Genomic DNA, 12161 nt, shown 5'->3' with positions numbered 1-12161 from the left:
CTAAGCTATGGGCACCAAGCCATGATGAGAGATATTTTGAAAGCCATTGCTCCATAGTGATTACTATTCAGACTTTCTATGAGCTTTTCTACCTCTCTAAACGATGATGTTAGAAGAAAGTAAGGAATTTTTTTTCTGGTTAATATTTTTATTATAGCATTTCCTTTTAAAATTCAAGACAAAAAAGAAAACAAAGACGATGGCCCCGGAAGGAATGCACAATTTGTTTAGTTTACAGCACAGAGATCCTTCTCTTAATGGGAATTGTTCTCTTGGTTTCAGCAATAAATGAAGGAAAAAGGATTTTGCCCTTTTGTAGTTCTGAGGGGAGGTGTAGGGTGTCCACATTAGTAGGGCTGGATATGTCGTGGGGGTAAGTCATGAGCTCCTGGTCTGCACGGAGGTCAAACAGCCTGCAGGTGGCATCATCTGAGCCCGTGGCAAATGCATTGCCATTTGGAAAGAAACAGACGGCATTGATGTCAGACTCGTGGCCAGTGAAAGTCTGTCGGCACATCCCTTCTCGAACATCCCAGAGCTTGGCTGAAGCATCACAAGCACCAGAGACAAACAGTCTGGTGTCAGGAGCAAGAGAAAGGCTCACGACATCTCCAGTGTGTCCAGTGAATGTGTCTGTCTGCTGGGTCTCAATGGCCCACAGGGCACATGTGGTGTCTCCAGAGCTGGTGACGATCTGATTGTCATCAAAGAACCAGCAGCAGGACAAGTAACCTGTATGTCCCGCCAGCTCACGACTCACGTACATTCCCTTCACGAGTTTTCAGATTGTAAATGGAACAAATGTTATCCAAACCCCTGCAGGCCACATAGTTCCCAGAAGCTGCATATGCACAAGTCATGACCCAGGAGGAGCGCAGAGGGATTGCGTGGACCTTGTTTGTGGTGTAGCCATCCCAGATGATAAGTTTACCATGCTGTGAGGCACTGACAAGAAGCCTGGAGTCTGTGCCCCAGGGCATAGCATAGATCTTGGCCAAGTGCCCCCTCAGCGTTCTCCTAGTGCGCCTTTGAATTCTTCCCACAGGGGTCAAGGTTGTTTGTGATCTGAGAGAGAGTTGCCTCTGCACATGCTTTTCACCAACTCTAATTTGGTTTTTTTTTTTGTAGACGCAGAGTCTCACTTTGTCACCCTCAGTAGAGTGCTGTGGCATCACAGCTCACAGCAACCTTCAGCTCTTGGGCTTAGGTGATTCTCTTGCCTCAGCCTCCCGAGTAGCTGGGACCACAGGCGTCGGCCACAACACCCGGCTATTTTTTTTGTTGTTGCAATTTGGCCGGGTCCGGGTTTGAACCCGCCACCCTCGGTATATGGGGTCGGCCCCTGCTCGCTGAGCCACAGGTGCTGCCCCTCTAATTTGGTTTTTAAACTGTTCGCCTCCTGCCGTAATTGGTCAAGTTCACTCATCTTCTGATCTTAGTGCTCTTTAAACCACACCTCAAAGAATTGAGATCTTAATTCAGAAGGGCTTCTGGTCTGGTCTTCACTACATGTAAATTTGACTTCAAAGTCACCGTACAGGCGAGTCCTGCGCGCCGGGTCTCGGCCGCCGACTCGCCCCGCCTGCAGGCCCGGCCTTTGGCTTCCCACGCAGGCAGGTGCCCCCCGGCGCCCCCACCAGGCTCTGCCGCCGCAAAGCAGTGCCCCGAAAGTAAGGAATTTTAAAGACAAAAAATAGAGAAAAAGGAACTTAGAGAAAATAGTGGCTGCTCGGAGAAAAAATAAACATAAACACCCCCTGACTACATCAATATCCTCAGAGAGATCAGAAGATACTAAACAAGAACAAGGTGCTACTGTGTATAAGGAAGGAATATCCAGAGAACAGCAAAAGAAAAGTTCTTCAGAATAAAAAATAAAATTGCAGAAATGAAAACTATGAATAAGTAACTTGGTAAGATGGATTTAAGGAAATCTTGGTCACATTTTTATCCTTTTCTAGAGCCACACTCTGGATAAGTCAACTGATAACGAAAATTTTGTTAAATGACCCACCGTACTAATAATTATAAAACAGAGAGGTTAAGTGATTTGTTCAAGATCACACAGATAATTTGCTGAGCTGAGAATGTAAGCCAGTCACTTGATTGAGAAATCTCTTTACCACACCAGAATTATGGCATAAATGTATTGAAATATTTAAATGTGTTTGGTATAATGAAACACATGTTTTGTTTGTTTTTGACCCGTGGTTGTGAGGAAAAAGGCTGGGTTGGCTGTGACACCTGACACTGTGTTTTTATTACGAATCATCAGCACTTGAGTTGTGTGGACGGTGGCAGGAGCTCTGCCTGTCTTAGCATGGGCTGCTCTGTCTGAGTACCATAGACTGGGTGGTCAGTAAATACAAAATATTCTTCCTCAGAGTTTGGGAGGCTGGAACACAAAGGTTAGGGTGCCAGCAGGGTCCCCTTCTGCTGAGTGCCCTCTCTTCTGTTACAGACGACAGATTAATCACTTCTCATGTGGAGGAAAGAGCACAGATAGCTGTCCACGGTCCCTTTTATAAGGACACTAATCCCATATTCTGAATGTTCCACCTTCTTGATCTAATTACTTCCTAAAGTCTCCATCTCCTAATATTTTCACCTTAGAGGTTGTCAACCTTTTTTTTATCCCGTGGCACACTTAAAATATGTTGATCAAAAAAAAGAAAAGCAAAAAAAAGAATGTACTTATTGTGCTTTGAACTTCTTCGGAAAATTAATTAATGATCTCTAAAAATTTTCATGGCACACCTAAAGATGTGTCGTGCCACACCAGTTGAAAATCATCACCTTAGAGGTTAGGATTTCAACATAGGAATTTGGAGGGGACACAAATATACAGTCCATATTGGTGCCTATATTTTATTTTAGGGGTGTTACTGGCTGTTCAAAGGATATTATCAATGTTCCTGCTGAGGAAAGAGCTACTGTGTAGTGAGAAAAGACCACTCTCTAGAAACAGACCCTTTTAACACTTTGATTACATATTCTGTATTAAAATCAAGTGTCTGGGGCGGCACCTGTGGCTCAGTCGGTAAGGTGCCCGCCCCATATACCGAGGGTGGTGAATTCAAACCCGACCCCAGCCAAACTGCAACAAAAAAATAGCCGGGTGTTGTGGCGGGCACCTGTAGTCCCAGCTACTTGGGAGGCTGAGGCAAGAGAATCACTTAAGCCCAGGAGTTGGAGGTTGCTGTGAGCTGTGTGATGCCATGGCACTCTACCTAGGGCCATAAAGTGAAACTCTGTCTCTACAAAAAATAAATAAATAAATAAATAAAATAAAATAAAATCAAGTGTCTGAATGTATATGTCAGACTATTAAGTAGTATAGGAATTTTGAGAAAGGAAAATCACACTCTGTGGGCTTCAGAAAAACCCAGAGTGGGTGGTGCCTGTGGCTCAGTGGGTAGGGCGCTGACCCCATATACTGAGGGTGGCAGATTCAAACCCTCCCCGGCCACAAAAAATAGCCCGGGGTTGTGGTGGGCCCTTATAGTCCCAGCTCCTTGGAAGGTTGAGGCAAGAGAATCGCCTAAGCCTGGGAGTTGGAGGTTGCTATGAGCTGTGATGCCACTCACTCTACTGAGGGCGACAAAGTGAGACTCTGTCTCTTAAAAAAAAAAAAGAAAGAAAGAAAGAAAGAAAAGCCCAGAAAGTCACCTGGGTGGTATTTCCTATATCGGTAATCTCCTAAAGAAGAAAGGCAGATGGACATTTGGCCCCCCTTGCAGTCTTCAGCTAGAATGTTCTGGTACTTTCTGGTTGGGTCTAACATTGGGCCTATTCTGTTATTCTACACAAAATGTTTACTCACAATTAAATATAATCTTCGTAGACTGCTACAAACTTTAGACATATAAAACTTCTCTATAACTTCCAACCCATCAAAAGCAAGGATGTGATTCTTGGAGCTCTGGAAGTTTATTAGACTAAAACATTAGAGAAAAATGTTTCCATGTTATATGCAGCCCATTACTAAATATTTCCGATGATCTCTGTCTTCTTCAGGGGAACATGGTTATTTTCTTCCAATTTATTGATACCGAGTGTCAGGAGGTCTTTCTGGCTCAGGTTTTTTCCTCTCAATTACCAAATAAAGCAACTTGTCTTTTCTGGCTCAGAATAATAATTGAAATGAGGTCAGAGGGCATTTCACTATGGAAGTAAAAATTCAAATGAGTATCTTTGAAGCGTATCCTCACTATACTTGGGTGTTGAGTGTGTGGAAAACATGAACTTACAAGGTTTGCCCCTCCGCAGTGCTGTCTGAACCTGGTAACAACAGTTGCTGCATGGGGGTGCGCCCGGCGATCCTGGTTTGGAGTGACTGCACACAGGAGGGACAAACGCCTGAAAACTTTCTGCTGATCAGTCAGCTCAGAAAGTTTCTGGATAATGGTCAGGGAGTAGTTTTGATGAGTCCTAGTGGAGAATGCTCTTGTTGGTCTTCCTCAAGTATGTCCATATATGTGGGGACATCTACTGGGGGAGACTGGAATAAAGGAGAGGAAACCAGGGATAAAAAAAACCCTTAAGGGACTCTCCATGGGAACACACCTGGGATGACTGAACCTGGCTGGCTGCAGAACCAACTCATTATTACTTTAGCTTACGGGACACCCCCAAACCAACTTTCTCCATGGGAGAGAATGTTCTGCCAGTTAACGTCCAGTGACACCTATCACGTAGAAATTACTTTCAAGATTGTCTATGTGCGTCCCGTTCTCTTGTCTATGACAACTGTATGCCCTCTTAGTGATTTGGTGACGATGGTTAGCGAACATGCAGGCAGATTGCCATTCTGATGGACTGATGGGGTTGCAAATGTTGGTAAAGTATATTCCACTTTTATAATATTGATCACATATGATAATAGCCACTTAACTCTCACTAGAAGAAACTGAAGAAACCGAAACACAGCAGGGGCCAGCAACTTGTCACACGTTTGCAAGTAGGGAGTTGGAATCTGAGTTCAGGCAGTCTGATTTGAGAGACCTCTGGCTTTAACTTCAAAGATTTTAGGTATGGACTTAGAAGATAATTGTTAAAAAAAAAAAAAAAAATCAGAGGTCTTGAGGAATGTCAAAATGAATGCTGCCCAAGAAATATTTCGTTTTTTTTTTTATTTTTGAGACAGACTCTTACTTTGTCACCCTCGGTAGAGTGCCACGGTGTCATAGCTCACAACAATCTCAATCTCTTGGGCTCAAGCAATTCTCTTGTCTCAGCCTCCCAAGTAGCTGGGACTACTGGCACCCACCGTGTAATGCTCCAGTTCTTTTTATTTCTTTTTATTAAATCATAGCTGTGTACATTGATATAATCATGGGGCATCATTCACTAGCTTCACAGACCATTTACCAAGTTTCACATATACCCTTGTAAGATGCACCGCTGGTGTAATCCCAGTTCTTTTTAGAGATGGGATCTTGCTTTAGCTCAGGCTGAGTTGAACTCATGAGCACAGGGGATCCGCCCACCTCAGCCTCCCAGAGTGCTAGGATTATGGGCGTGAGCTACCTCGCCCAGCTGACTTAATTATTTAGAGAGGGAGAATGTCTTTAAAATATGGGTGGTTTGGTGCCCATAGCTTAGTGGGGAGGGCACCGGCCACATACACTAAGGCTGGTGGGTTTGGACCCTGCTTGGGCCAGTTAAAACAACAATGACAACTGCAACAAAAAAATAGCCAGGCATTGTGGCAGGTGCCTGTAGTCCCAGCTACTTGGGAGGCTGAGGCAAGAGAATAGCTTAAGCCCAAGAGTTTGATGAGGTTGCTGTGAGTTGTGACGCCATAGCACTCTACCCAGCGTGACATAGTGAGACTCTGTCTCAAAAAAAAAAGAATATGGGTGGTTAATAAATTAGGGTGGTAAGTAGGACAAAAACTAAATTATTCAGGGATTAGCAGTAACATTTATGATTTGGTAGTTATTTAATCAGCACTAAATCACTGTAAGTAGCTGAACTAAATAAAATAAATAAAGAACAAAATAACACCAGAACAACTTATTAAAAAAAAATACCCAGCGATCTCTCTTTAATCTGGTATTAGTCTTTTCAGTTCAGTTCGATGTTCTTCAGGAAAATGATTTCCTTCAGTAACGGAGGCTGCACCCCCAGTTGTGGTTTGACGAGCAGCGGAGACAGGGTTGGCCTCTCCTGGCCTCAGCCCTACTCTGACTCTGGTCACGGTCCACCCTGCAAAGTGCAGAAAGGGTAGGGATTGACTTTCCTACCTTGTCGGTTAGGGGTAATATTTTGCTTTTCAAATGCTCCACCAAACTCAGGAATGATGATTTAGAAAAGAGAGAGTGTGAATGGGAAGCAACCTTAAACATGAAAAAAAAAAATTTTTTTTTTTAATTGTTGGGGATTCATTGAGGGTACAATAAGCCAGGTTACACTGATTGCAATTGTTAGGTAAAGTCCCCCTTGCATTCATGTCTTGCCCCCATAAAGTGTGACACACACCAAGGCCCCACCCCCCTCCCTCCGTCCCTCAACATGAAAAAAATTTTAAAAAAGAAAATAAAAACATTTAAAAAGAGAGGGTGTGTGTTGGTAATTATTGCTTTCTTTGTTGTTGTTTTTGTGTTCTTCATTTGTTTTTAAATTAGAATCAATGTTAAGTTGCTGTTTTCAGCCTTGACATGACATTAACTCTAGGAAACTACAGAACGAATGTCCTGTATCTAGACCTTATTTGGTAAAATAGCTTGTTAAGAGAGATATTCATCACACATCACAAAATGATTGGTAGAAGGGGTGAGGGGAATAGCGGTCTTTTGAGAAATTCTCTTTTAAGATACGTATGAAATCAGCTGGATGTGGTGTCTCAGGCCTGTGATCCTAGCACTCTGAGAGGCTGAGGTGGGAGGATTGCTTGAACTCAGGAATTTGAGGCCAGCCTGAGCAAGAGCGAGACCCCGTCTCTACCAAAAGTGGAAAAAATTAGCCAGGTGTGGTGGCACATGCCTGTATAAGCCCAGCTACTTGGGAGGCTGAGGCAGGAGGATTGTTTGAATGCAGGACTTTGAGGTTGTAGTGAGGTATGATGATGCCAATGTACTCTACCCAGGGTGACAGAGCAAGAATGTCTCAAAGAAAAAAAAAATGTATGAAATCCAAGAGGGAAATTTGTCTGGTTTTTTTTTTTTTTTTTAAATAAAGTATGAGTTAATACATTGCCACACTAGAAAAACATTTTTCCCCCCTTGGGGCCATGGTATTTTATTATGAAAATAGAATTTAAAAAATCGAAAACAAAACAATCCTTTCTAATTTAGTGAAAATTTGTTATTTTTTATTGTTTTCTGTATATGAGTTATATGCAGTTCACGCAGTGCTAGAATCAATTTTTATACTGTACACCCTGTGAGTTGGATGGGACTCAGGACATACTGTTTCTGAGAGTTGAGTCCTCTGTCATTCCACAAGTTTTTAGTTGTGTCTGGAGTGGATGTTGGGTGGTACTACCCTGTTTCCCCGAAAATAAGACATCCTCCAAAAATAAGACCTACTTACAGGAAAGATAAGACATCCCCTGAAAATAAGACCTAGCACATCTTTGGGAGCACACCTTAAAATAAGACACTGTCTTATTTTTGGGGAAACAGGGTAGATTCAGACAACCTCTGAATCTTCCCCCCATGTATGTGCAACAATGTCACTGTATGCTGTAGTATAGATTTCATTCAAAGAGCCACCAGGGGAAGAGTCAAGGCGAAATGTGCAATTGGAAGTTATGGTAACTGGAGAACGCAGTCCAACACATGTGGACACTTGGGCAGGCCAGCTGGGGTAGGGCAATAGGAGGTAGGGGAGACATGCTGATTGGCAGCAAAAACAATGAGCAGAGGTTTCACATTGCCCAGGAATGCTATGGACCTTCTCACCTATCTACTGGTTTTATATGCTTCACGAACCTCCAGCTCAAAACTAGGATGAGTTAAATACAACTCACGTGGCAGTTGAGTTCACGTCAATTCTCCTACTTGGGGGGAAGCCAAGTACCTTCTTGTTATAGCACCAGGGGCTAGAACAGAACCTGATTAAACTCTTACAGGTTTTTTTGTTTTGTTTTGTCTGAGAGACAAAGGTCTCACTGTGTTGTCCAGTTGTTCAGACTGAATTTGAACTGCTGAGCTGAGGGGATCCTCAACCTCAGCCTCCTGAGTAGCTGGGACTACAAGTGCTGAGCCTGCTCTTGTGGGTTGAGCAGAATGTTCATTCTTATTTTCCTGTAGCTATGTTTGGAATCAGTCTTGCTGTCTGGGGACAATGATTGAAATAAAATGCCTAGGTTTTTCTACATTAAAATTTGGACAGTGCTCTAGATTTTTCTAGTCTTTTCACCTCTGTGGAATAGAGATAACAGTGTTTAACTTGTAATGTCGCCTGTTATGGGGCCCAGCATCTGTGCTTGGCTGTGAAGCACTATATAAAGGAAAGGGGTTGTTACACCGATCGTTTTCCTGTTTGTTTGAGAAAACTGTCTATGTACAAATGATGGATTGAGGGGAGAAGAGGAAGGGTGTTTTCTTTCAGGGAACTTGGCTAAGGAAAACACGACTCATTGCAGAACACCATAAAATACAAAGGTTTCCGCTAGCATGTAAACAGTCTTTTATTGAGAACCAAATTGCCACAGCCATATTGCAAGCAAAACGAACTGTCTCTCTTTAAAGGACAACAAAAAGCCCTCAATATAATGACTGACAAGTATCATTAATTCATGATTCCAGTAATAGACACAATGGCCTAATTCAGGTTGAAGTGCACACCTTTTGGGGATACTCTGCAGCCAGTCAGCTAAAAGCTGCCTAGCTAAAGAAACTTGTAAGATAAAGACATGGGAAAAACAAAACGAAGACAATCCAAGATTTTCGAGTCTAATTAAGCAGTACACAAGATCACGTGTGTAAAGCACTTGGCGCACAGTCAGTGGAAGTTAAATTGTAGTTACAATTACTACTACTACTGGAATGAGACAGAGAAAAAAGGACAGGAAAAAGAGGTCAGCAAGTGACCAGAGTTAGATGATCCAGTTTGGCAAGGGTTGAAAAGTCTCCCAGGGCTCCAGGAAGTAATACAGGTCTAAAACTCAAGGCCCAGCTCAGTCATCATCTTGCATGGCCTTGAGCATTGGAGTTTAACAGCAGTTAACTAAGTATCATAGTTCCCACCACTTGGGATGAATAGGTTACAGTCCCTGTCCTAAGTAGCTCATGGGTTTGTCTACCTCACCTACCTGGGTCAGCCAACTATGCTCATTTCCTCACTTTTACTCTCTCCCATTCTTAGTAGTAGCAATAATTGTAACTGTGGTTTATAGTTTATTTTAGGGCCTTGTGCCACACCACCAGAAAATTACTAAGGGTGACCCAAACCAGTCTTCCTCACACTTGAGTACTACATGGCATCCTTTTGAAGGAAGAGAATTATTACATTCTCCTAGTATTACTTAAGTATTTTAGTTATGATGTTATTTATTTATTTATTTAGGCAGAGTCTCACTCTACTGCCCTGGGTAGAGTGCCGTGAGGTCATAGCTCCCAGCAACCTCAACTCCTGGGCTCAAGCCATCCTCTTGCCTCAGCCTCTTGAGTAGCTGAGACTACAGGCTTGCACCACCATGCCTAGCTAGTTTTTCTATTTTCAGTACAGATGGGGTTGTTCTTGTTCAGGCTGGTCTCGAACTCATGAGCTCAAGGATTTGTCCTGCCTCAGCCTCCCAGAGTGCTAGGATTACAGGCGTGAGCCACCACGCCTGACCAAGAATGATGTTTTTAAAGCAAAGCTGCGGTAGCTGTTATTGTTGTAGTTGTGTCTGGCATCCCGAAAGTGTGCCGTATGCTCTGACATTGCACCCATTAAGTGAACAAATGCAAACATTGTAACCTAATGTTTGTGCCCTCATATTAATTGGGAATAAAGACAAATAAAGCAAAGCTACTGTTCCTCTGATGAATACAGAGCCTTCAACTTCTCAGTTTTGTCCAGGGCAACAAACCACTGCATGCGGTTAAGTGCATTTCATGTGTATTAAGTTTTCCTCTTTTAATCTTTAGCCCATCAAAATTCACATTGATGCTATTTAGTATTAACAGAACATAGACTAAACCACTGAGATTACATGGCAATGTGTATGTTCGAAGTCACTGTACAGATGATCCAGAATACTCTCATAGTAATGTTTTAGATTATTCTGGAATATAAACACAAAAGTTAAAAAAACTTCTCAGACAATGTGTGACATTTAGAATGTATCTAACCTCAATTTGAAGATCACCGAACTAAGGGATCACTAAGTTACTAGCTCTTGAATTCTACAAACTCTGTTTCTTACACGTAAGAAGGTTGTCCTTGGCTGGACACGGTGGCCCATGCTTGTAATCCTAACACTCTGGGAGGCTGAGGCAGGAGGATTCCTTGAGCTCAGGAGTTCAAGACCAGCCTGAGCAAGAGCAAGACTGTCTCCATTAAAAATAGAAAAATTAGCTTGGACGCTTCTCAGGAGGCTGAGGCAAGAGGATTCCCTGAACCCAGAAGTTTGAGGCTGCTGTGTGTAGGCTGATGCCGTGGCATTCTAGCCTGGGCAGCAGGGTAAGACTGTCTCAAAAAAACATGAAAGAAGTTTGTTCTTGATGGTAGATTCTCAGTTTAATATTGGTCTAAATTGATTACACTTTCATATAAATTATCCAATCAAGTCTATTTTAAAAAGCAGAATTTTTTTTTTTTTTTTGTAGAGACAGAGTCTTACTTTACCACCCTCGGTAGAGTGACATGACGTCACAGGACTCACAGCAACCTCCAGGTCTTGGACTTTCGTGATTCTCCTGCCTCAGTCTCCCAAGCAGCTGGGACTACAGGTGCCCGCAACAACGCCCAGCTATTTTTTGGTTGCAGTTCAGCCGGGGCTGGGTTTGAACCTGCCACCCTCGGTATATGGGGCCGGCGCCCTACTCACTGAGCCACAGGTGTCACCCAATTTGAAATATTTTCATCAAACTGGTTAACATAGTCTTCATGGCATTTTCTTATTGTGTTAAGACATTTGTATTCTACATTTCACATGTACCCTTGTAAGATGCACCGCAGATGTAGTCCCACCAATTACCCTTCCTCCACCCATCCTTCCCGCCTTCCCTCCCATTCCCCTTTCCCTATATTCTTGGGCTATAATTGGGTTATAGCTTTTGTATGAAAGCTATAAATTGGTTTCATAGTAGGGCTGAGTACATTGGATACTTTTTCTTCCATTGTTGAGATACTTTGCTAAGAAGACTATGTTCCCGCTCCATCCATATAAGCAGGAAGGAGGTAAAGTCTCCATCTTTCTTTAAGTCTGCACAATAGTCCATGGTGTACACATACCACACAAACACTTTCTTGATCTCTATGGAGACCCAAGAAGTTTCAGCTGGACTATTAAATAAGAGTTAGCTGATGGACCTTGTGAACACTCATCTCTCAGGAGATCAAATATTTTACAAAACATGGGCTTCTGTGAGAACAGTGTGGAGAAGACCTGCAGTTGGTGGCCTCAAGCTGTGTCTTAGGCTGGGTGGCTGGGCAAGTACTTCACTCCCATAGGCTTTAGTTTCTTACCCATAAGGTGAGGACATTGAGCTTCTCTCCCTGGTATTCGAGATGATTTCCTGCTCTAACACTCAACTGAACTATGCTCAGGCTCAAATTTTAGATTGTGGGAAAATGTAAAATAAGCAGAAAAGGCAAAGCTTAGAAAAGAAGATACCAAATTACAATGGAGAGTCCAGAGAATTTAGTGGCGATGACCTGAAGTGATTCTCACCTCCAGGTACAGCCCTGCAGGGGCTGACCTGTGTAAACAATGGGATATTACAGAAATGACTGGGTGTGACTTCTGAGGCAAGATCGTAGGAGATATGGTAGCTTTCCCCTTACCCTCTTGGATTGCTCTCTCTTGTCATACCATGAGGATACTGAAACATGTGGGAAGACCCACACGGAGAAGAACTGAAGCTTCCTGCCAACAATATCTCAGAGAACCAGCTTGAGAGCAGATCTTCCAGCCCCAGTCAAGCCTTCAGATGAATGTGGCTTCAGTCAATGTCTTGACTAACATTTCATTAGAAAGCTAAGCCAGAGCCAGCCAGCTAAGC

The 12161-nt window shown here is 42.9% G+C and overlaps 1 pseudogene across 1 annotated transcript; it reads right to left on the bottom strand.

The window, feature by feature from the left end:
- Positions 1–232: 232 nt before the first annotated feature.
- Positions 233–3784, bottom strand: LOC128589724 (guanine nucleotide-binding protein G(I)/G(S)/G(T) subunit beta-1-like; annotated as a pseudogene). Its single transcript, XR_008381123.1, has 2 exons — positions 3670–3784; positions 233–1082 (listed from the first exon to the last, which is right to left on the bottom strand). The product of XR_008381123.1 is annotated as a guanine nucleotide-binding protein G(I)/G(S)/G(T) subunit beta-1-like (transcript).
- Positions 3785–12161: the final 8377 nt, after the last annotated feature.

This window comes from Nycticebus coucang, chromosome 7 (genome assembly GCF_027406575.1).
Source record: "Nycticebus coucang isolate mNycCou1 chromosome 7, mNycCou1.pri, whole genome shotgun sequence".
NCBI lineage: Eukaryota > Metazoa > Chordata > Mammalia > Primates > Lorisidae > Nycticebus > Nycticebus coucang.
Note: the sequence above shows the minus strand (reverse complement) of the source record. Positions and strands in the feature narration are given on the sequence as shown.